Genomic DNA, 24214 nt, shown 5'->3' on the forward strand with positions numbered 1-24214 from the left:
AGTGACTGAACCATACAACAAAGGCAAAAATAATACAAAATAGTAATAAAGCCCATTGTGCCAGGGGAAAAAAAAAAAAAAAAAAAGATGATATCAAGAATAATACACACTCTTCCAACTTAATAGGAAAAAAATCATACACATTTTGGTACTGGAAAAATGAGTATATTCTAAAATATCAAGACCATGCCTATCAAATCAACCTTATGAAAATTTCATACACCTTTGAAGGAGGACAGAAAGTCGCTCTCATTAGATGTCCGAAGGACTGAAAATAAGAACTATTGGAAGAAGCAACAGAAATGTAAGAGGCCTTTCCAGGGCAGTAGACACCTCAAAAGGTGATAAAACCTACAGGAGGAGATTTCTCCAGAAGGCCTGTCCCATGCTGCCTTCTTGGAGCTACTAAAACAGGAGAAGGATCTCTTCTCTGTTCATGCATAGATCCAGTCAGGGTTGCTTCAGCACACCTTAAATCTCCAATAAACAATTCAACTTTCAAGGTAACTGGCTTTGTAAGCATGCTATCAGTGTCAGACTTTATTTAAGCCTGCAATTGTGACCCATATGCTCTAGTCTTGGGAAAAAAAAAGAACTTAGAATGCCTCTCTTGCTTTTCAAAACAGTTAACCTGTTACAACAAGAGGACTCACTAAAAAATTTTTAAATTAATAAAAATAAAATTTCAAAAGGGCCAGACCACTTCATATCTATTTAGAAAGGTAGAGAGAAGCTCGCAAAAAATGGCATATTACCAAGATGTCAGTTCAGTCAGATAACATAAATGCTCAGACTTTGCAGAAAACTTGAATTGCTTCCTAGAGGGAAATAGAAAAAAAATTTTAGCAGAACTAATGACACATATAAAGAAAAATAGAGACACTAATATTACAGCCTCATATAAGAAATTAAATTCATTAATCATAGCAACTAATTAAAAACATAAAGTAATTCCATATTATGTAAAGCAATTCCACATTTATCACCTGCCTGTTCTGTATCACTTCGGCTGGAAGTAAATAACATAACTGCAGATTTCATCATCAACTATTTTTTTCTCATTATTATTGCATTTGAAGACGATACACAGTCATACTAGGAAATACAAAGCTAAGCTACTACTCACAATCGTTAAGAAGAAACACTCCATGTGGATAGGTGGCTAATACAGATGTCCTTCATGTTCCTATCTGGAATACACTATCAGTTCAGAAGAGGCACTAGCACTACTTGTACCACCCATCTGCTCTTGGGAAGGCATCCCAAGATGCCCATGTTTCTACAGCCTAGTGCCAAACAAAAGTGAAGCACCACTTTTATCATATAAGACAGCCAAGTTGTTATCATCCCACCAAAATACATGCCAGTAATCTCATACAAACTGGAATTAAACAGCAAGACCACACAACATCCTAAACATCAAATTTGACTAAGAATCACACAAGCTATTTTTCTATTTTCCAGACAAATCTAGGTCTCCCTTAAACAACCTCCATTTGAAAAAGGGATATTTTTTAAAATCTGAATTCCAGATGACCTCTTTCACAGAACTCATCTTCCCATCTCTCAAACAGCTATATGTTGAAAAGAAAGCTAAGAATGAATTTGCATACCTCCAAAACAAGTAATTTAACCTTGAAAACAAAAACCACACAAGTCTAATTACGTATTCCCAAGAAACTGTGCAGCTTAAAAGCACAGACAGATATCTGGATAACACACTGAGCCACTTGGTCTGACCTCAGTTTACTCTGCTTTGAGCAGCTGGATAATATAGAATATCCTGAATTGGAAGAGACACATGGAATCATCAAGTCCAAATCCTGCCCTGCACAGGACATGCCTAATGTCTCTCATGTGCCTGAGAGTATCGTTGAAACGCTTCTTGAACTCTGTCAGGCTTGGTGCTGTGACCACTTCCCTGGGGAGCCTGTTCTATTGCCCAACTACCCTCTGAAGGAAAAACCTTTCCCCAATACCTAACTTAAACCTTCCCTGACACACATCATGGCATTCCCTCAGGTCCTATTACAGGTAACCTCACATGAAGGACATAATCTTTTCCTAACCTGAATCATCATATGATCCTATGAATTTACTACCTCTGCCTATCCATGTATTAAACAAGCTGAACTTCTTACTATATTGACTGATCTCAAGCTGCTGATGACTGTTAGACAATCAAAGAGACACCAACTCAATGAAGTTAGCATGAGCTCAACATCTAAAACTGGCTGCTGCAAAAAGAAAACACACAGAATCAGGGTGACATTAAAGTCATGCACACCAGCTTGAACCAATAATAGGAGATATGTTTACTTTTCCAAAGCACAACCTAGGCTGATACCTTCTTGCCAAAAAACATATATATATATATATAAAATCAAACCAAAAACATATCTCCCAATTGACACTTACTTTTTTGTTTTACAGAGACTCACTAGAATGTGCAGGATTTAGTAGGCGTAGCAAGCCTCTAAAAGAGAGCATTTACATTTGCCTTATTTTGTAATGTGACCCATCATGCACTGTAGAAGACACATGCTCAAGAGCTTCTTGAGCATGGATCACAGGACCACAGTCAAGTTCAGAAGAAGTTTCACAGAAAGCTACCAACCAATATACAACCAGGTAAATTCAGACATACCAAATCCTAAACATTTACAGTATCATTTTCCAAACCTTAGCAAATAGCTCATTTGAACACTGTGAACCTCAGGCTCCCACTAAACCCCCACGGCAGTTAGCACACAAGAGAAAATACCATACTTTAATTTAGTTTTAAGAAAGCCAAAGCCAAGAAAGGCATATCTCTGTAAAACAGAGTTTAACAGAGACCAGAAGTTCTTTAGTTCTTCTAAATTAAACTGTTAGTTCTTCTGAAATTTACCTGCTCAAATAGTAACCTATTGAGTTAGTTGCTTGACAGCAAGCAATCTCAAACTTTAAGAACTGTAGATAACTTTGAAACTTTCAATCCACTAACTGAACTGTGACACTTGATTAAAAAAATGTGAAGTCTTGTTTTGTACTTAGTCAACAAATGAACACTGGAGCCAAAACACAGTTCTTCTCCCTCAAAACCATGTTGCCAGAATAAGCAGAAGTCACTCCTCAGTTCTATAATCACAAAACTCTACTCAACTCACTAACCAACCAACCAAAAAAAAAAAAAAAATCCACCAAAAAAAAATCCAGAACAAAACAAAATGCAAAGAAAAGCAAAGCAAAATAAAACAAAACCAACCAAACAAACCCAAAAAACCCAAAAACTAAAAACCCCACAACAGAAAACCAAAAGCCCATCTAAAAAAGACACACCAACCTGAGCCTCGACTATTTTTACAGGAAATGTAAATTCATAAAAAGCGTACCCTCAACATGTTGCATAGATTCGTAGGATAATGTTACGGATATAATGAAGTAACCTCTCCAAGCTTCTCTAATCTAACCTTACACTCAAAGCAGGCCCACTTAAATAGAGTTACAGTGGGCTATTCACGCTTCACTCTGAAAATGTTCAATAATTAAGTTTCCACAGCCTCTTTGGGCAACCTTTTCCAGTGCCTGACCACCCTCACTGGCAAAAAATGCTCCTACTGTCTCACAGGAATCTCCTGCATTGCAACTTGGGTACAATGCCTCTCATTCTACAAGTGTGCACCTCCAAGAGTAGGTGCAGTACCCTCATCTTGATTTCTGTCCACAGGTTGTGTAGAAAATAGCAATAACATCTTCCCTAATTAAAGAGTTTTGTAAACACTGCATAAAAAAGAGCTACACCAAAATCTTACTCAATAGCTGAAGAGCCACTCTTTACCCAAGTTGCTAGTACTTCATCCTGGTTATTATTTTGGAGGCAGAACAAATCAGCATGGCACTGCTTTAGAGAAATAGGAAGCCCTCTGAAGTGCTTAATAATTGAGAGATCCTGTTTAAAAAAGTTTAAAAAAGAAAATACTCACACCAATCTTTTACAAAGACAAAGCCTACTTTTCTAACATATGCCACCACATCTGCTTGAAATGGATGGAAGACCTGGTAGAAGAATTCAATTATGAAGAGACAGTTTTCTTAACAGCTGCCAAGCCAACATACCAACAAAGGAGAGATAAGAGAAACTTTCTTTCAGTGCTGGAACATGAAACCCCAAACAAACACAGAAAATGTTCCAAACATTCAGCTAACATGAAAACAAGATAATTTGCAAAAACATTAGTATTTCTTCATCTTGGATCCAACTGACATTATTTTAAACCACACTGCTGGCACGGTGTCAGCCTGTCTGGATGTCTTACAAAACACCAAAAAGGGAGTGAGGGCATTTACAAAATCTGGACTATAGTCCCAATTAAAAAACAAGCAAACAAACAAACTCATACACACACAAAGTCATAAGAGGCTGAAAGGGGACATGCACATTTCAGAAAGCTGACTTGTTTTGTTTGTGCTTCATCCCCTTCATCCACTAAGGCAGTGTTCTCTTAAGATGATCAAGCAAGAAGTTAAGCAACATATTACAGGCCTCTCCACTAAAATTGATATGACAAGCCAGCATATCTTAACACAAGCTCTCACATTTCAGAGAGATGTCAGCACTGAAACTATTATTCATGCAAGATTACAGAGAGGATCAGCAGAGGGACTCCTCAGAAGTACAGCCTTATCATTTATATAGAAACCAGTCCAGAATATTTTGGCCTACATGAGGCATACCTCTTAAAACAGCATTTCTTTTCAGAGTCTGCCATCCAGAGACCTGAAAAGACAGAAAAATAGTCTGAAAGTTAACATCTAAAATTCCTCAAAATACAGCTGCCACAAAGAAATACTCAGCTCACTAAATTCACCTAAGTGTTTAGGTTTCTCTATTAATTTAATAGAGAACAGTGGGGGAGAAGCACTTGTAGGCAAGAAAAGGGGGAAAAACTTTCATCCCCAGGAAAAATAAAGAAAAATAAGATTTAACACAGTCTTCTACTAAACAAGGAAAAATGCTCAATAAGAAGTCCTAAGAAGTCCTGTTATCATGCAATGGAAAAATAAAAAGAAATTAATTATCTTCAAAAATGACAGGGAAAATAACCAAATAAATACGCAGAATTCTTTGACAACAACCTATGGACTAGAAAGTCTGTAAGAAAAAAAACATTTTGAATTGAAGATGCACATTTAGATGAGCAGCATTCTCAGTTTTCAAGCTATGTTTTCAAGTAATCTGCTCTTTGCATCTTAATCTTCCAAAATACTTTCAAGGAAATAACTAGTATTTCTAGAATCTCTAGCTATTTGCCAGAATAAATTATATTTTTTAAAATAATAAGAAATAAGATCTTTATTCTTTGGTTAAAGGTGATACAATCTCACATGAATAGGTAAGTCTGACAGAAGAAGCAATTTTTTTATTGATTCACACAGGGAAGATTCAGCTGTTACAGTGACAAGTAAAGAGAACTACTAGTTCCATCTTCCTGCTCCAAAAAAATCAAAGGCATAGGCTGTAGTTACTGATTTTGTTGTTATATTGCTAAGGGAATTATGAAAATAATGACAAAACAAGCTGTTAATGATAGTACTTGACAAAAACTTCAGAACAATACCAATAAAAATCTCTTTGCAGTTTCACTGCAAACTTCTTTGACTGAATTAAAAATAAAAAATTACTATTAACTGAAAGCAATGCAGAGTTGCAGGAGATGCTCTTTTGTTGGAATCCACAAAAAAGATCCCCATTGAGGACACAAAGCTTCTCATACAGTAGAATAAATTCCATAAGACTTTGTTATTTAAAATATCTCTTTTTCCAGCAAAATGTGGAGATCAGAGCAGTCACTCTGCTTCTAAAGAAACCAGTTCAGAAGCGTATCACAACCCCAAAAGCACATCACGACATGAACTCGAGTAACAAGTCTTCCAAAACTCCTTGTCATGCATCTTCCCTCACTACTGCTGGAAGAGGACAAGGTTACACTTTGGCTCATGTGGAAAAAGGAAGTGGCACTCAGTTTGTGACAAAAAAAACCACCCAAATTGGTCCTAAATCATCACTGTATTCTTCCAGTTCTAGTTACAGGGTGATAGTGACACACTATGAAAGCTAACAACAGGGAAATTCAGTTCCTTTTTAGATCTAGATGGGGGCTGGAGACTGGGCAAGTGCATCATTGTACTTATCTTGTAATAAGTTAGAAGTCAGTATTAGTGTTTTCTTTAAAGAATTTCTTAAGCGCTATGATTGCTATTAACAACTTGTCAGATTATCAAACCGTAACTGTAGATTGTACCACCTAGCTTTGTGGTACAAGAAGACAGGAAGTTATTCTTACCAGGTACAAATTCAGAATTGAATAGAATGGCAGATTTTCAAACCATTACAACTTTGCTCTATTTCAACAGAATAAGCATGCATATTTTTCTTTTGCTGAAACACAGCACAATAATGTTAATTCATTTAAAAAAACCCAGAAGGGTAATGCCCACAATGGGAAAACCCTGAGAAAAACAACTAAATGTAGCAAATAATAACAATTTAGTTGAATAATTTTGCTGAAAGGTACTAAAGTCATACAGCACCAAAAGCTGAATGACAACTGTACTGGAAGCAACAGGTATACCTCAACTCACATGGACAGTGTATTTAAGGTGAAGCAAGTCACAGCATTAAGAAAAAAGCACTACAACAATAGAACTTTGTTCAGATTCAAAACTAAGTGTGGAAAAGAAAAATTTCAAATCTGATGCTTATGACTGTGTGGCTTACATCAGGCATAAGCATCTCACTTTTCTGAGATCATGAAAGTCACACATCTCACTCATTAGACAAACCTAGATTTTTAATGAGATGAATTAAAGCGCAGACAAAGAATACAGCCCTTGCTATGGCAATCAGTTTCATTGTTCTCAAAGATGACCGACAAATATTGATAAATTAACATTTTAGCTATTAATTTAAATATTAACATTAAATTCTTAAGTACTATGATATGTGTTCAATTTTAATAGCTGTTTCTATTCCACAAACTGTACTAGCTGAACAGGCCTGGAAAAACAGAATTAAAAAATGGCTCCTGATATTGTGAGCACAACCATATAATGAGAGAACTAATGCAATTAGTTATTAGCACTAAGTCTAATTCACCCTTCCATCACAATGCAAGCAAAATGTATGGTCATGAGGTCAGAGATTATGAAGAGATACAAGTACAGAATTTGTCTTTTTCAACTACATGGATTAAAACAAAAATAGTCTGTTATTCTAATCAGTTGCAATAGAAAGATAGAAGTTGTTAATGACCGAACAAACAGACCTCTGTTCCGTAAGGAAATTTATTTAAAAGTAACTTATTTTAATATTATGGTGACCTGCAACTGATGAAGAGTGACAGCTAAATGAAATTAATTAAAAAGCCTCACCAGCTTAAAATAAAGCACCTTTCTCTTTTACAGAGTTTTTCCGTTGTAGGACAAGATACTTATCAGTCAGACATTTACTTCAAGAGAACTGGAGAAACAGTCATAGTCCGACTTCCATTGCTGGAGATGTCAATACAGCCAGTAGTATTCTGAAGAATTATGAGGATATTACCTCAGGTAAGCAATTTAAGATGCAGGACACGATTTCAACAGACAGACAAAGAAAACAGTACTGTGGTTACTTTTGCTTCAGATACCAAAGTTTTTTATTTCAACCGTTGTCAGATGTATGTTGTTGAACTTTTACTTTTAAACAATATATAAGCGACTTATAAAAGAGCACAGTGACTTTAAACATTAGCAGTGAGAAGTTTGTGCTAAGTTTAGCAAAATGGCATAACAGAAGATATTTTCTTTTAAAATGAATTTTAAAATCTCGTAAGCTCCAATAAAACTCTTTTATGTTGTGTTTGAAAGGCACCATTTCATAAAAGTAACTACCAGAAACAAACCTTTCTGTTGAGCAGAAATAGATTAAAGATTTAAATTTGCTGTAGCAAACTTAGTTATGAGTACATGTGCAGATTTTTATGACTTAATTTAAGAGAATGACTACATGCTAACGCAGATGATATATCCATGTACTTTTTTTAGTATCATGCCAGCAATTTTTCACATCTCAGCGGGACTCCTCACAAGTAGTTTTTCTCATTCCTGGGAATGTCCTAACACCACTAGATGGCACCAGTACCCTACCTTCAATAAAGCAGTAGCTGTATCTTAATAACTGAGCACATAAAAAACCCGGACTGCTCTGAAACAGAACAAAATAAATTAAAACAACACCTTCACCATCATTTTCACGATGGAGAATTCCAGATTCTGCTGTGTCCCTGGCAGTCATCCAGACTCACTCGGTCACCCCAACCGCCAGTTCCTCCCATCTACCCCTTAACAGACACACGCCTGTCTATGCTGGTGAGCTTGGCTGGTTGGTCAGTAGCACTCACTCACTTAACTATAATTGCTGGCACTATAAACTATGGATTCAGCCAAGCACATCACTAAACCATGTCCCTTAATGCCACATATACACATCATTTAAACACCTTCAGGGTTTCAACACTGCCCTGGACAGCCTGGTTTGATGCCTGACCACTATTTCAGCACAGAAATGTTTCCAAATATCCAGTCTAACTCTCACCTGGCATAGGTTGTGGCCACTTCCTCTTCTTATATCATTTGCTTCCTGGGAGAAGAGACTGTCCTTCACCTGGGTTCAGCCGCCTCTCAGGTGGAGAGTGAGACAGTCTACCCAAGCCTCCTTTTCTCCAGACTAAACAACCTCAGCTCCCTCTGCAACTCTTCATATGATTTGCACTCCAGACCCTTTCACCAGCTCCTTTTGCCTTCTCTGGACTTGTTCCAGCACCTCAATGTCCTTCCCATCATGAGGGGCCCAGAACTGAACACAGAACTCAAGTTGTGGCCTCACCAGTGACGAGCATAGGGGGACAATCACTGCCCTAGTCCCACTCATCACACTATTCCTGATACAGGCCAGTACACCATTGGCCTTCTTGGCCACCTGGGCACATTTTTTGGCTCATGTTCAGTTGTTGTTGACCAGCATCCCCAGGTCCTTTTCTGCTGGAGAAGTTTTCCAACCACTTTACCCCCAGCCTGTAGCACTGCACGGGGTTGTTCTGATCCAAGAGCAGGACATGGCACTGCACCTTGTTCAGTTTCATATCACTGGCCTCAGCCTACCAATCCATCCTGTCCAGGTAACCCTGTAGAGCCTTCCTGCCCTCCAGATAAACACTCCCATCCAATTTGGTGTCATCTGCAGGCTGACTGAAGCACTTGATCCCCTAATACAGTTGATAAATGTTGATAAAAACATTTAATAGAACCAGCCCCAGTACTGAGCCCTTGGGAATACCACCTGTGACCAATGGCCAGCTGGATTTAATTCCATTTCCCACCAGTCTCTAGGCTTGGCCATCCAGAGAGCTTTTTACCCCGCAGAGTGCACCTGTCCAAGCCCTAAGCAGCCAGTTTCTACAGAATACTGTGGGAAATGCTGCCAAAGGCTCTACTAAAGTTCATACAAACAAGATAAGCCCTTCCCTCATTCACTAAGCGGGTCACCTTGTCACTGAAGGAGATCAGGTCAGTCAATCAAGATTAAAAACTAGGTCAATACAAGGCCTATATAAAAGTTATCAGAATGCATTTACCTTTCATGAAGTGACTAGGAAGAAAATCACCATGCCTTTCAACTCCAGGCTAACATCCACATCTATTTTGTTTTTACATATTCCAATACAAGGTGGATGGGGATGCTGGGACATTTCACTGTTCCATAATAAACCAGGAACTTTCTTTAGCAGGGATAACTTTATAAGATACAGAAAAGTTAATGGAATTCTTCCCAGTAACTCTCATTACTGCATGCTTGCGACAGAGGTACTGCTTCCAAGAACAATGCTTACCAAACACATTCACAAACCCTGAGAACACAACTAAGCAAAAGAGAAGGTGATAGGAGAAGAAAAACTGGAGCAATTAATATTGCTCCAGTATATACTTAAAGCTCTAGACCATCACATTTTTCTCCCTACAATACTCCCCAAGTCTAAGTTTAATTATTTCAAGTCCAGTTTAGAGGAAATCAAAAAAGGGGAAAAAAACCCAGAAAACCAACCAAGGACAAAATTCCCACCTTATTTTGCACATAGCAAGCAAAAACACCCTAGATACAGACATACTAAAATTACTAATTTATACAAGAGCATTACTATTGCCACAAGAATACTGGAGAAAAATTTTTAAAAACCAAAGCCTATGATCCTAGTTTGAAAGTGACTGTGTAAGCTGGTAACTGAAAAGGCTGTTTGGATTTTGTAATTTCGTTTTTTTTATCTGCAGTCTTGGTTTTGGAATTAAACAAATGAGTGAAATGTTTTTTTCTCCCTCCCTGCAACTAGCTGACAACTCAAACTCTATCTGAACCTTTCTGTGGTAAAATTTTCTATACATAGGAAGTATAACTTGATCTTCATTTTTGCTACCCAAGAGGCTGATTCAGTGATGAGCTTTATGCTAGACAGATTTTTACTCTAGAAGATCTTACTATTCACTAGCCAATTCCCATTTCACATTCACAATCAAAAGACAACGAGTTGAAAAGTCAACCAAAGCACAAATAATGGGATTTTTAGCCAACTTGTTTGTAATTAAGTCTGCCATGTTATTTTAGAGAACTTGGATCATGATTAATGGTAATGTCAGCTATCAGGTAATACAAAACAAAGTCTTCAAAAAAGAAAGAAGTGGTGTGATAACACCACAAAAATAAAGAAGTGGTGTGACTACACCACTTCCATGAAAACATCCTTGAAAATGACCATGTAGTTCTTATTTCTTTGATCTATTACACTCAAGAGAACCTGGCTCTTTTTTCAAGAAGACTTGACTAATTGGTTAAACAGAAAACTACTCAAGATATATTCACAACATTACTAATAGTTGCATTAAGGTGGCTTAAGAAAAGTTCACCCCAAAGCAAAACACACTCACTTTTACACACAGTTCATTCATTTCAATCTAAAATAAAAGACAGTACTGATAATAAATTACATGTAAAAACTGTTACAAATATGGGAAATAGAGTAGAAGCAACAATCAGGACATAGAAGCATTAAGTCTACCCATGTACTCTTTATGCACATCACATATTTTCTTTTATGGTACAATGAGAGGCTGATCTATCTGGTACTTCTCCATCAAGCACGTGTCCACAGAACATGAAAACAGGCCCTGCAGTAAATTGTTGAAGCAGCAAAGACGTTCAAAATTTCTATCGTACCTGTCATTAGTGAAAGGCATAATGAAGAAAAGAAAGAATTCTTTTAAGACAGGAGAAATAGCAATGAAGTTGAAGTCTAAGTGACTGAGTGACTCAAAACTAGGTACCACACCCCTTCGCACAAATTTTGGTAACATCTTCTGTCATTTAAATCTAAAGAATGAAATGACGAATATAAAACACCACCCCCTCCCAGCTGTCACAGGAATTAACTTCCTCAGAAAATCTGTAAGACATAAATACTATTAAAATGTTAAATATATTAAAAATAAACTTAATTTCCCACACACAAAGTGATCACCACAAACAACAACAGGAGCCATTCAATCTCAGTTTGCCAAATATCTGAAAAATCTCATTGCCTAGACATTGTTTAATACCAATCCCATGTGTTGAATACAATGACATTTTAATGTAAGGTTTTATTTCAGTATTCTCTTTTATACATTGCTTAGATTTGGAGTTTTTTATAAAAATGATTTGACTGCATTAGAATCCTGAACCATGAAGGGAACCTGTTAAATTTAACTAAAAATGGTTGCAAAACTAATCAATGTGTTTGCAGTCAAAGAGATAAGCAAATACCAAAATCATCAAAGTAAGAGTTCTTTAAAATTTCAACTGACAACAGATGCTTATAAAGCATTAAATTAAGGAAGATACATTGAAAATCAAGTAAGTAACCATTATTCCTCTAATAAAATTAATTAAAGACAATAAATACCTATTTTTCCGAAAAATGGCAAGACTAGAGTGTTATTATACATGGTGTTTACTTTAAAAACACATCTACATCTTCACCTACTAATAACATAAGACTTCAAAGAAGAAAGACATAATCCCTGCACTAAGATTCATATTTCATTTTCAATAAATATTGAGTTTCATCAGATTCATTGTAGATTTGAATTCATAGATGCCAAGACTTAACAGTATAAAAACCCCACATGGACAGATGGACAGTACCTTCCGTCCAAACATGTGAAAGCACAGGCTCCAAACACTGACAATATTTACTGCAGCCATAATCAGACAGAGACTAATCCAGAGTGTATCATGGGACAACTTAAATAGTTACTGTCTGCCTTAAATGCAATGTTGTAAGCCACGAAGTAAAGCATCTTTTGAAATAATGATGTTCAATTCTATATGAAGACATTAAGGAATAATGACATGAAACTGGACCAAGTATCAGAACACTGTGTGAGTAAAAAAATCCCTTGGTCTTTCCTATATTCACCTATCACATCCTGATCTGAGAGGACTATATGATTGTTACCTACACGATAAGGAGATAACAGAAAGAGTTATTTAAATTACATATACACTGGAAAGAAAACACATGTGCAAACTATCTAAGAGCTATATTTAGGTGAGCTTTAGAAAAGTGTTACCAAATATCTGTAATACTCTTACACTTCAGATAATGTAGAAATATAGTAAGGCACCTTGTTTGTTTACTTAAAGACAGGGGGAGAGTGAAGTTAACTAAATGATCCAGACAGTGTTTCAGACTTTAAAGTTTCTCTAAGATGGTGCCTTTAATACAGCAAGGTCACAGCAAACACAGGAAAATAGCAATAAAAGTGTTTTTTTCATCTCAGTATGCCAGCTGCAGAAAAACAAATGCAAATTATGTCATACTCTCAACTCTGACTGGCAGCACAACTATTATTTAACCCCTCCCACAAAGACCACCTGTAACTTCTCCAAATCTTTGTTATAGAAGGCTGCTACAGAGTTTTGCTGCAGGACTACATCATGAGGAAAGAAAATGAAACTTCATTTAAAATGTACAAATGGGAATTCAACAGAGCAGAGAAATAAGCACTCCGCCTCTCTATAGGAAGCTGGAGACAGATTTTGGCATTAGCTGCCTTCAGCTCTGAAGGCAAAAACAAACACAGTGCAATGCAATTAAAGATTAAGATTTTCCTGATGTCAAGCAATGATGATTAAAAATTGTCTTATATTAATATGTCTAAAGCACCAATACTAAATCAGAGCTGGCATTCTGAAAGGTTCTGTTTAGCAAGAAGAGCAATGAGAGTGAAAAATAAGAGAATAGCAGTTTTTTGAAGTAAGGAACATGTACATACATACACACTAAATGCAACATGCTGGCCTACTTATTGACTGCTTCCCACCTCCATCACTACTGTCAGCCCCAGTGCATTATTCCCCATATCCTTCCTCCTCCACGTTTTTCACTCCCTCAACATTCTTAAGAGTCAGACAAAGGATAAATATGTATTACATCCACCCAAGACATTTGAATTGTTATTATGGAAGAGATCACATTCCCACAGTTCATCAATAGGAAGCTTTTCAAGTGGCAACAGATGGCAGGCATTTCTAATCAGAAATAAAACATGATAATGAACATAAAGTAATATGAGAATTTTTATAGGTATTTTCAGTTTTCTTTCAATAAGAGTATTAACTTAAAAAGTTACAGTAAGTGCAGTTGCAGTGCTTTTACTTGAGCTTGTAAGTCACAATACAGATTTCACTGTAAAATTATATCCTGTCTTAAAATCAATATTCAAAATTTATTGAAATTAATCCAAAGACTGCTGCAGTTACAAAAGAAAAAGGCTTTAAAAAAAGGGGGCTGACTAATGGAAAATACATTCATCCTAGAGAAACATTAATTATAAAGACCATGTATTCCTATAGCTAGCCAAAAATGTACAAACCACAAGATAAATCCAATTCCCAGAGTACTTTCAGATTGGCTATTTTTTTCTTATTATTTTACTAAAGCGTATTAAGATATTAGGGTTTGGTGTATTGTTTGTTTATACAGTGGTTCACTATTGTGTCTCCAAGTAGTCATCTCAAAACCAGTATGCTACAGTCAGTATTCCTAAACTATATTGGTCTTATGTATTAATATCATAAAGCTAGACTGTAAACCTCAATACAGGGGGTAAAAAGGTGATTATGCTCTTCAAGGTTTCCTGAATGACATTTAAAATGGCAGTAACCATACTAGCAGAAAAATACAGGAATATTTAGCATTGTGAATTCCTATAATTTAAACATGCCTTTTCCACATCACGATTTCCTTCATCAGGCAGGATAAAGGCAATTGGCTAGCCAGCCAAATTTCAGATGCAAGATACTGACTGCATTAGGATGAGACCCTAATTACTGGGATCAGATTTACAAGCTTTTGACCTAGTACTGAATTTCTGTATCTTGGGATGAAAAGTGTCTGGGCAAAAGATCTGCAATGAGCAGCAGTGTATCTGGAGACTCACACTGACAGCATATGAGGTGGCCCTACTGCAATAGCACAAAAATTTCTAAGTTTTGTTGTACCTGCAGTGCCAGCTGCTAAGGGAAATGTGATTCTTTCATTTTCAACTCCAGCCTTTCGAATCATTCACTCCTTTTAACCTCTGAGACAAGTAATGCAGTGGGCAGAGCAAGAGTCAGCAGCACAAAACCAGAGGGAAAGAAGGGCAAGACAAAAAGGTTTTGAAAACAACCTAACACCTCTAAAACTTGGTGTCTTGTACTTGTTTTGCTGTGCTTGTACTCAGTATCACAGAAATCAGGGATGTATACTTTACTATAATGTCAGTTATTCCACTATTAAGCCCATTTAGAAAGAGGATTAAATTTATTACCGAGAATCTTATAGCCTTCTTTTACACACCCCGATATACTGAGTACCATCTCCAGGACAAAAAAAGGTATTAAATATAAATAGTCATAGGACAAAGAATTATTCTTTGCAACTTCTGTGCTCATCTCTTAATAGGGAGGGCATGGTTTTTATAACTCACTTGACTGTCGCATGCAAACACCTACAGCTTGTGTTTCAGCTCAGTCACTACCTTGCCCTCAACAGAAACCATTTTGACACAGTTGCTTTCACTAACAGCAAGTAATGTATCTAATGTAAGTAAAGTATTTAATGTATCTATATGAAATCATGCTTTTGTAATGCAAGCCATTTCCATTTCATTCTGGTAAGATTTAGGCAGCTGCAACATAAACAAAGAAGAACTACAACAGTAAAATGAGGAAACACTGCCTCAAAGCAAATGTTTCATTTGGTAATAGAAAACCTAAGAGAATCTCAAGCATCTGTAATATAATCCAACTAGAAATGGTGATTTAATGGTCTCAGAGTTCTAAAATATCACAGTTTTTCTTTGCTTTTATTTTGGTGCCTTTCTAAAAAAATCAAATGGACTTACTATTGTATTTGTGGTTTATTGTACAATACCTGTATGTACACAAAGTTATACACACTAGTAAGGTATACATTTAAAATAAAATTTTGATAATGAAACCTTTACTCAGAAAAGCTTTTATAAATTACATTGTCCATAAAATTCCTTGCAAGAAAAATATTTTGTGGCACTTTACATTAGAAAAAATGTTTCCTTAACTGACATCTAGCTTGTCTTGATTAGCAGACTTCAGAATTTCACCACTGTACTGTTCAAAGCACCTCTTAAAAGAGTCACATTAAGACAGTATCTTCCCGACCGGTAATGCTGTTTCAAAGCTTAGAGATGCTCTGGGAATTACTCAAATCTCTGGATGGTCTTCTGCAGGACTGCTAAATTCACTTATTCACAGGAAGGTTAATGGAGAACTTGAGAACGCTCAAGCAAAGAGGATGCACTGCATGGTGAAAACTGAAATTTGTTTGGCAGCAAAACACCACTAGCTTGGCTCCTCAGTCTGTGAAACCACTTCCTTCAAAACTCTTAATTTAGGTGCTTTCCAGGCCATTCTTCCAATTAAAACAAGCTTAATTGTTTAGACCATGAGATGCTCATGACAAGGTCTTGACACAGTCCTAAGAACAAAGTAACAAATACAAGGACACAGAAAAATATTTGTGCAACAAAAGATAAAATTTTCTGCAAGACAGCTTGAATAGAAACATCTGTCTGGCAAGATTTTATCCAATTAAACATTTTCCAACTTCTGACAAAGAAACACTGATTTAATTACATTCAAATTACTCTTTACATTCTGCTATTTCCTTTTTTAGTGCTGAGGTCATTTCCAATCAACATCTATTTACAACCATGGATAAAACTGGGAAGCAGTCTTAGAGTGCCAAAGTTCCCAAAGTCTTAAAATATTATAAAAGCAAAGCATTATGGCAGAAGTGAACTTATTTTCTGTGATGAAACCACTATGACCTTCTCTAAATAAAATCTGGCTCATTATCAGAAATCAAAATCACTGCTAGAGGCCTCCTGGCTTTTGAAGAAAAGACTACTCTTGAGTGCTATCCCAGATCAAGTCTTGACAAAATGTTATGGAGACATTTGTCATACACTAGAAAAATATATTCCAGCATACTACACGTTGAGAATTTAGAGATGTAAACTACAAGTCATTAAAAAAGCACTTTGTTTCATGCAGTCCAAGAGATCCTTGACTTCCAGTAATTAAAACTGAGATCAAAACCAGCCCTCAATCTCATGAAGGGAAAAAACAAATCTTCAGTGAGATTTTACTACCTGATTTCACATCACTTCTTGAATGTTTAATATCCATGCACTTCAGAGAATTTAAGGTCTTAACCACAGCTGAAACAGACTGTAACATTCATTATGAAGAACTCTGCAGAACAGATGGACAACTCAAAATAACAAATGACCTTCAGTTGTCATTTGAATCTGATGGCGTACATTTGAACTGACTGCTCTGACTCCATCCAGACAAGAAAATCAGGGCTCGAAAGGTTTACCATGAAGAAGCAAGAATCCTTATGGATCTGTGCCATCAACTCCTCAAAATCTTTAAGCTTTGGTGATCTTTGCCTTCCTCATTCTACTTACACATGTATTTTTTAACTTCCGTTGTTGAAAAATCCTAATCATACAATAAAAACATCTAGTTACATAAGAAATTAAATGTAATTCTATAAGCCCAGAAATCAACCACTTATTATTAACATAGACAAGAAAAATGTGTACCCCTAGTAGCTGTACGATAACCTGAGTACTAGGATTTTTATATCTTTCATCACAGATCTCTATCAGAAACAACAATTTTCTCTATCAATTGTTTCTGAAATAGAGAGGAAGAATCTTCATGTAATTGTCATAATTCCTCTTGCCATCTATTAAAAGGTCCTTAAAAATTCAGGTTTTCAGTCAACTGACTCCACTTATTGGTCCAGGTACACTGGCAGACCAGTATCAGAACAGCTGTTAAAACGGAAATATGTAGTGACAGGCCAGAAGATACCAGCTGGTAAGAAGCAGGAAGGTACTACAATTCAGCTGAAGACACATTTTGCCAACAATCACTTTTTCACATTCCCATGTAGATTAAGCCCAGATAGCAGCACTTGATGGTTAATTAATCCCAAGATTTGACGGGGCCTGAGAAACTACATATCCTTTGGTTAAAAAAAATTAAGTGACTAAAGCCTTCAATTTCACTGATCTGCCCAATAATTGCCTCTGTGCTGCTACAACAGATGACAAAAAAATGTGGTTAGAATGGCTCTGTAACCTGCAAGTGGTTAGCAAGTATTCTGGAGTCTGTAGATTTAAATGTACAGACAGTAAATTACATAAAATTAGCTATCCATGTACCATATAATTCAAATTATAAAGGAGCCTTGCAAAATTATTCTTTTGTTCATGTAAGCCTGGGAGGACTCTAAGATGCACTCTGTTCATATGCTTCTCCCATTATTCTGACATTCAGCTCTTTCAGATATAAATTGCAGCAATGATACAACAAACTCGAAGTCTCCTTTGAACTCTTGCTGCAGCAGTTTTCTTACCCCAGACACAATCCTCATGTCTGGCAATGAGAAACAAACAAATAGTTTATATTATTTATTTCACATTAAATACTAGAGCAGGAGTTTAACCAATAGAACACAAAAGCTATTTTTCTTTCCACCTACAGCTGTTCAGTCCTCCATTTCCTTCAGCATTTAATTCCCTCAATTCTTAACTTGAAGTCTTGAAACTTTGGTTTTGAAAACATTTTCCATCTTTTTTGCTCTCCCAAAACAAATGTAATTGTTAAAGTGACATCATGCTTAGTGTATTAAGTGGGGGGAAGAAAGAGGAACACGGGAAACATTTGGCGTGAAGGCATTTGTCTTCTCAAATGACAGTTAAAAGTGATGGGGCTGTTTCTGGAGATGGCTGAACAACTGCCCATGGGTAGCAGTGAATTTGTTTTCCTGTTTCCTCTGCTTCTGCACACAGCTTCTGCTTTCCCTGTTAAACTGTCATTATCTAAACCCATTAGTTTTTTTAGAGTACACTCTTCCAATTCTTTTCCCTCTTCTCCTCCAGGGGAGTGGGTGAGCTGCGTGGGGCTTGGTTAAACCGTGACAGTCCTTTTTTGCATCAGGTATCAGGCACAAAGGGTTCAAGATAATGACAGATTCCATTGGGACGTATTAGACTGGATATTTAGCTCTTAGTACTGTTCAGCTAGTAAACAGCTGCCTCCTGTGCTTGCCTTGGGGCTTGTTTCCTGACATGTATTAAGAGCCTAGTGCTTGCTAGTGCTTGCTTTTTGCTTTCACAGCTTTCTGTACTGCTGCACTGCTTCTCACCTTCCTGAATTATGCCTGGGAACACTTTGGTAACACCACATCGATATACCTGGGCTGGCATATGGCCAGGATAGTGCTGCTGTGCTGACAGGTTGAACTTTGGCCTGAAGTTGAGCTGAAGAGACTGTGATGTGTTCTCCATGGTGGAGGAGTGATCCACCTGCAGCCCATGCAGAATCCCCTGCTAGAGCAGGCAGATGACTTAACAAGGCTGTGACCTTGTAAGAAGCCCATGCTAGAGCAGGCTTACTGGCAGGACCTGTGCCTCCACAGGGGACCCTCACTGGATCAGTGTATGAACAACTGCAACCCATGGCAAGGACCCACACTGGACAAGTTCAAGAACAACTGTTTCTCATTAGTGGGGCCCCACACTGGAGCAGGGGAAGCACAGAGTCCTTTGCAGCCTGTGCTGAAGACCATGGTAAAGCAGGCTGTGTCTCTGCTGCCCTGGGAAGGCTTATGATGTGGACTCCACTAACAGTGGACTCTTAACAGGAACCCCCATGCAGCTAGGCTGGGGACAAGAAGAGGATTTCACTGCAACATTACACCCTATAAACCCAAAAGGATCAGGTATGAAGATTATAATGGATATATCATTAAATTGTTACAATCCATTATCTGAATTCTATGTTGCGGGAATAAATATAACAAAAACTACTCAAACCAACAGAGGAGAAGCCCTCCAGAAATCCAAGCACAGCAGTGACACAATCTGAGCTGGCTTTGGTGCCTGGTAATTGTACTAAATTAATTGTATGCAACGCACCTCCTCTCCTGTCCTGAGTGACTACCATAACAGATAGAGCCCAAAGTCATGGACTAAATTAAATCAAAGGATATATGATGGACATTTTTCAGGGGTGGTCCACAGACAACAGGAATGACATCTAGGTATTTTATCAAAGAGAGGGAAGGGGAATGGTGGTTTAATGAGCTTGTATGGAATAGTGCTGGACCTGAGCATGATGCAAATGGTATGGAGTAAGGGGTGGAATCTGCTGGTTTTGAGTAGGGCAGAGCTAATTTTCTTCACAGTGGCTAATATGGGGCCATGTCTTGGATGTGTGCTGAACAGAGTTGATAATACAGGGATCTACTTGGCTGCTGGCTGGAGTTAAACTACAAGATGTGTTATTTACAAAGACTGGAAGATTTCTCCTTGTTAAATATATGCTAGAATACACTATTAAAAGCTTCCCTTTTTTAACAAGGAGACCTGCAAATAATTTCAATGATACATTAATCCATTAACAGTTGATATAAAGCCACACTTGTCAGTCACGGCAAGCAAAATAATATACCAGGAAAAAATCATCACTTATTATTGAGATTGCATGTGTCACGAAGCAGCATCCACTCCTATTCTAGCAGACCCCTCTTCAGTGTCAACCCTACAGGCCTTGTACTGCACATGTTTCTCATGGTTAAGTCTTTTCCATTCAGGTACCACTCATGGCCTGTGATGAACTTCCCATGAAAGACAGCAGATAGCCAGCAGTGAAGGTCCAAAAGCCATTTCCATCAGCCTGCAACTGAGCAGCAGAACTATCCAAAAAATGTGAGACACTATTCCTCAGCTGTACAAAAACCCCTTAGGCCCATCTGCCCTCTGCAGAATCAAGGGCAATGAATAAAAACTTGTCAGCCCTACAAAGGCAGGGAAAAAACCAGCAACCTGGACAAATCAAACTTAGCAGAACTCTCTTTTTCTCCCTTTGTACCAATGCAAACTGCACTCAAATAATAGCCTTCAATATAAACAGACTAAAAGGAATGCTGTCATTAGAGTGACAAAAACATGTAGGCTTGCAGTAGAAGAAGGAATAGCTAAGAGGAATTAGGAAAGAAATGGACACATTGACAGGTAATAAAAAGGAAAGTGAAAAACAGCAGTTTGAACAAAGGAGGACTAAGGGCATAAAAAATCCTAGACTCATCCAATAAGCACAAACCCATATCCTTCCAATACAGCAAAACTCTTGCATTTAAGATCTGAGCTTATTTTGACATGATGAACATACCACTTTTACCATATTAAATCAAAATAGGACCATGAAGAGCAGCCCTAAACTACTAACCCAGCTGTCCTAGGAGGGTTTTTTTTTTAGCCTTTACAGTTTTTCAGCAATTAGGTGCTGTATCCATTAGAACCAGCAGACAGCACAGAGATCTCAAAGTATCTTCTATCAAAACACAGAAGACATCCATAACCAGATTTCATTAGCCATGTCTCTCACATTTCATGTATTCTGAATTTTTCTTACTATGTTTGTACTCAGGATTGGTCCCATTATGTGAAGGAAAAATTCCACTCATGCTTGTGGCAGGCTTAATGAAATAATTACAGAGACATGAGCCTGGCATCTCTAAAATTTCTTTACATTGCTATGTGCGCTCATATAAAACAACTACTACACTTCCAAGTCTGAGTGATTTCAGCAATGAGAATTACTCCACTTTCCATTTCAAAATATTCTCAGCACGATAACAGCATTTGAAAACTTACACTTGTAGAAAGAATGATACTTTTAAAGCACTCACATTCTATTTATTTTTATTTCTTTGTCATCATTAGATCTGGTGTTTTGCATGCATGTAGGAACAAAGGGAAAAAGTTAAATGTCTAGCACTTTGAAAACAGGCATTATCTTCCACAATGAAATGATACTTCACAGAAAAAAATATCTGCAGCTATCAAAACTTTTTGTTTTGCTGGGTATTGGTTTAAGGTTTTTTGATTGTTTTGTTTCAGGTTGTTGGCTGGTTTGTGGGTTTTGGGTTTGGTTTTATATTTCACTGTAAATGTTGCAGAAAGAAAAGACTTCCAAAGTTTTACTGTTACCTTTTTTTTTTCCTTGCATAATCCAATAATGTGTCACAGTTCAAGAAGTCCTGATAGTAAATACAGAATATCAATCGTTCCAAACATTGCATCAAAGTCACTAACAGACAGCTCCTCAAACTCTGACCAAAAAGCAGAGTGACACCATTACACCATCACTATTTTGTCTGTCAGTGTAAATGAAGAACATTGCCCACAATGGACAAACAACAGCATGAGAGGCTTCAGCATTTATATCTGAATTCTTTGCTGTGATCTAATCACTGCCATGATGTGACATTTGCTGGTTTATTTAAAATGGAGAAAATTTTCTTGGCAGTATGCAGGAGGTGAAAGGTCTAAATTACTAAGGCAACAAAATCTCACCCGAGGCTAGCTTCACTTGTGTAAGAACCTAGACAAACTCACTTATGCAGTTTTAGAAATACTGACTGGAACTGCCCACTCCCCTTGCTGGAGACAACCACCTGGAAGCAAAACCTTCTTACAGATCAGGTGCTTATTTTAACAGATACTACCACAAATTAATGATGAAGGCAACTTTATGGCAATACAGTCTTCATATAGGAGAAGAACAAGGAGAAACTTCAGGAAAAAAGGCAGGTGTAAAAAGAGGTACATCCACCAACCTGCTTGACAGACAGAATTCTCAGGAGCTGTTTTAACAGCATACATTATTAAGATCTGCCAAAATGATAGTCTATCTCCTTCCCTTAGTTCATTAAGAGTTGTAGTTTAATCAGGAAGGAGTAGCCAAGGAAACACTTGCTAAATTGCCAAATACCAGCTGCTTAACCAAATCCCAGAGAAGGTAAGTGGTTACCAGTTTCTCTTACAAGCACCTCAGCACCTGCTGCAACATTAACAAAAGATTGTCATAATCCAGCTAGTAGAAGTTTCCCTTTCCAGCCTTGCCTATAATCATTTTGCCAGACAGAAGGCTGTCTCTCTGGAGTCACAAATATAGAAAACACATACTTGAGCAGTGCAAAAGTTAAGTTGCTCTTTCTTACCCAGTCTTGGTAATGGTACTCTACAGTTTCTGGAGTAGTTTAGTTTTCATCCAAAAAAGAGTTGCAGACATGTTTTGCATTTAGATCTTTGCACAAAACTACCCAGAATCTCATAAAACAAGACATGGATGTCAACTTTTATAGATAATGGGAAATTGTTAGTGAAAATAAAGAAGTCCGAAGAGAAACCAAATAACCAGCTACCCCTTGCCAATTTTAAGTAAAAAAGACAGCACTAACAGACAAGTGAAATGAAGTAAAAACACCTATGTGGAAAACTAGAATGAAGGCAGACAAAGAATGACTAAAATAATTACTAAAATGGCTTTTTTGCTGTGAGGAGTCATGACAGCATTTCAGATGGACATAATGATTTCTTGATATACTGATAAACTTTTCTAATCCACAGTTTAAGATCAGAAAGCAGCAACATACAAAGAAAGAACTGTCAAGTCATTGATTAGCTACAGCTTTTTATAATTATCTTTTTGCTTAGTCTGTATAAAAAGGTATCCATCATTAGAAACATCACTCAACTTACACAATTGATAATTAACATTCAAACAGACAGCCATTACCACCCAAAACTATTCAGCTGCACATTGACACAAACTGTTCAAAAACTGTAGAAATAAACTATTGTCTAAAAAGGCTCAGCTTAAACAGAGTCTGACAGTGCATGCAAGGAATAAGTAAATAAATAAACATTATCTCTGCTATTTATCTTAATAATTGTATTCAAGGTTTACTTTTAAACTACCCTCAGGAATTTCTTAAAGCCAAATCACTTTCATACACCCCTATTGCTTCCTACAACAAATTTCAAATGCCAGATGGATGTATGATATGCAGTAAAAAGAAAATAAAATCTTTCACTGCAAGTTATTAACTACTGCAGCCTACTAGTAGTATCTCTAGGCTTGAATTTAGTCCTTTTCTGCAATTCATGAAAACCTTCTTTTGGTGACTTAACTATGCCATAAGAGACAACCAAAATAACTTACCAATTTTATTAAAAATGTAATAGTTTTTTAATAGATGACACCCACACTGACACTTGCCTCCGTCCATTCTTCAGAACACAACATTCATCACAACAAGCATACACCAGTAAAGTTTGGCTGACAAGGTCAGAAACGACCATGTCTTCAGCGATCTTCACAAAGCAAATGCTCGGCATCTCAAAGACTTTCTGTTCTCAGAATTTAGCATGTGTAGGTCTCTTCATACTAGAAAGATGTGATTTCAGTGAAAAAATTTTTAAAAAATTCCTTTGCTTTTGGATTGAAGTCGGGAGAAGAGAGCTGAATTTGGGGTTTTTTTCCATTTGAATGCTAAAATTGTCAAACTCTGCAGATGGTGATAATGGATGAGTAAGTCGAATAAAAGGTTACTCATGGGAAGCCATAAATGGCTTAGGAATCTGGGGGAGAAGCAAAACCAGCTCATTTTTCTCTTGTCTTCACTCTTACAGTGAATATGGTATCATCAGG

The 24214-nt window shown here is 37.1% G+C and overlaps 1 protein-coding gene across 4 annotated transcripts in view; it reads right to left on the reverse strand.

Annotated features, from left to right (window-relative positions):
- PCGF3 (polycomb group ring finger 3) overlaps positions 1–24214 on the reverse strand; it is a 54501-nt gene that overhangs the window by 23028 nt on the left and 7259 nt on the right. The window contains exons 1-2 of one of the 4 annotated variants that reach the window (XM_038123988.1): positions 4717–11917; positions 756–818 (exon numbers count right to left, since the gene is read on the reverse strand). The exons of 1 other annotated variant lie outside the window; for it this stretch is intronic. The gene's annotated coding sequence lies outside the window, so the exon portion shown is untranslated. Of the gene's footprint in view, positions 1–755; positions 2894–4716; positions 11918–24214 lie in introns of those variants that run through there. 2 more of the 4 variants (XM_038123989.1, XM_038123990.1) reach the window with 2 other exon arrangements.

The sequence above is a fragment of the Motacilla alba genome, chromosome Z (assembly GCF_015832195.1).
Source record: "Motacilla alba alba isolate MOTALB_02 chromosome Z, Motacilla_alba_V1.0_pri, whole genome shotgun sequence".
Lineage (NCBI taxonomy): Eukaryota > Metazoa > Chordata > Aves > Passeriformes > Motacillidae > Motacilla > Motacilla alba.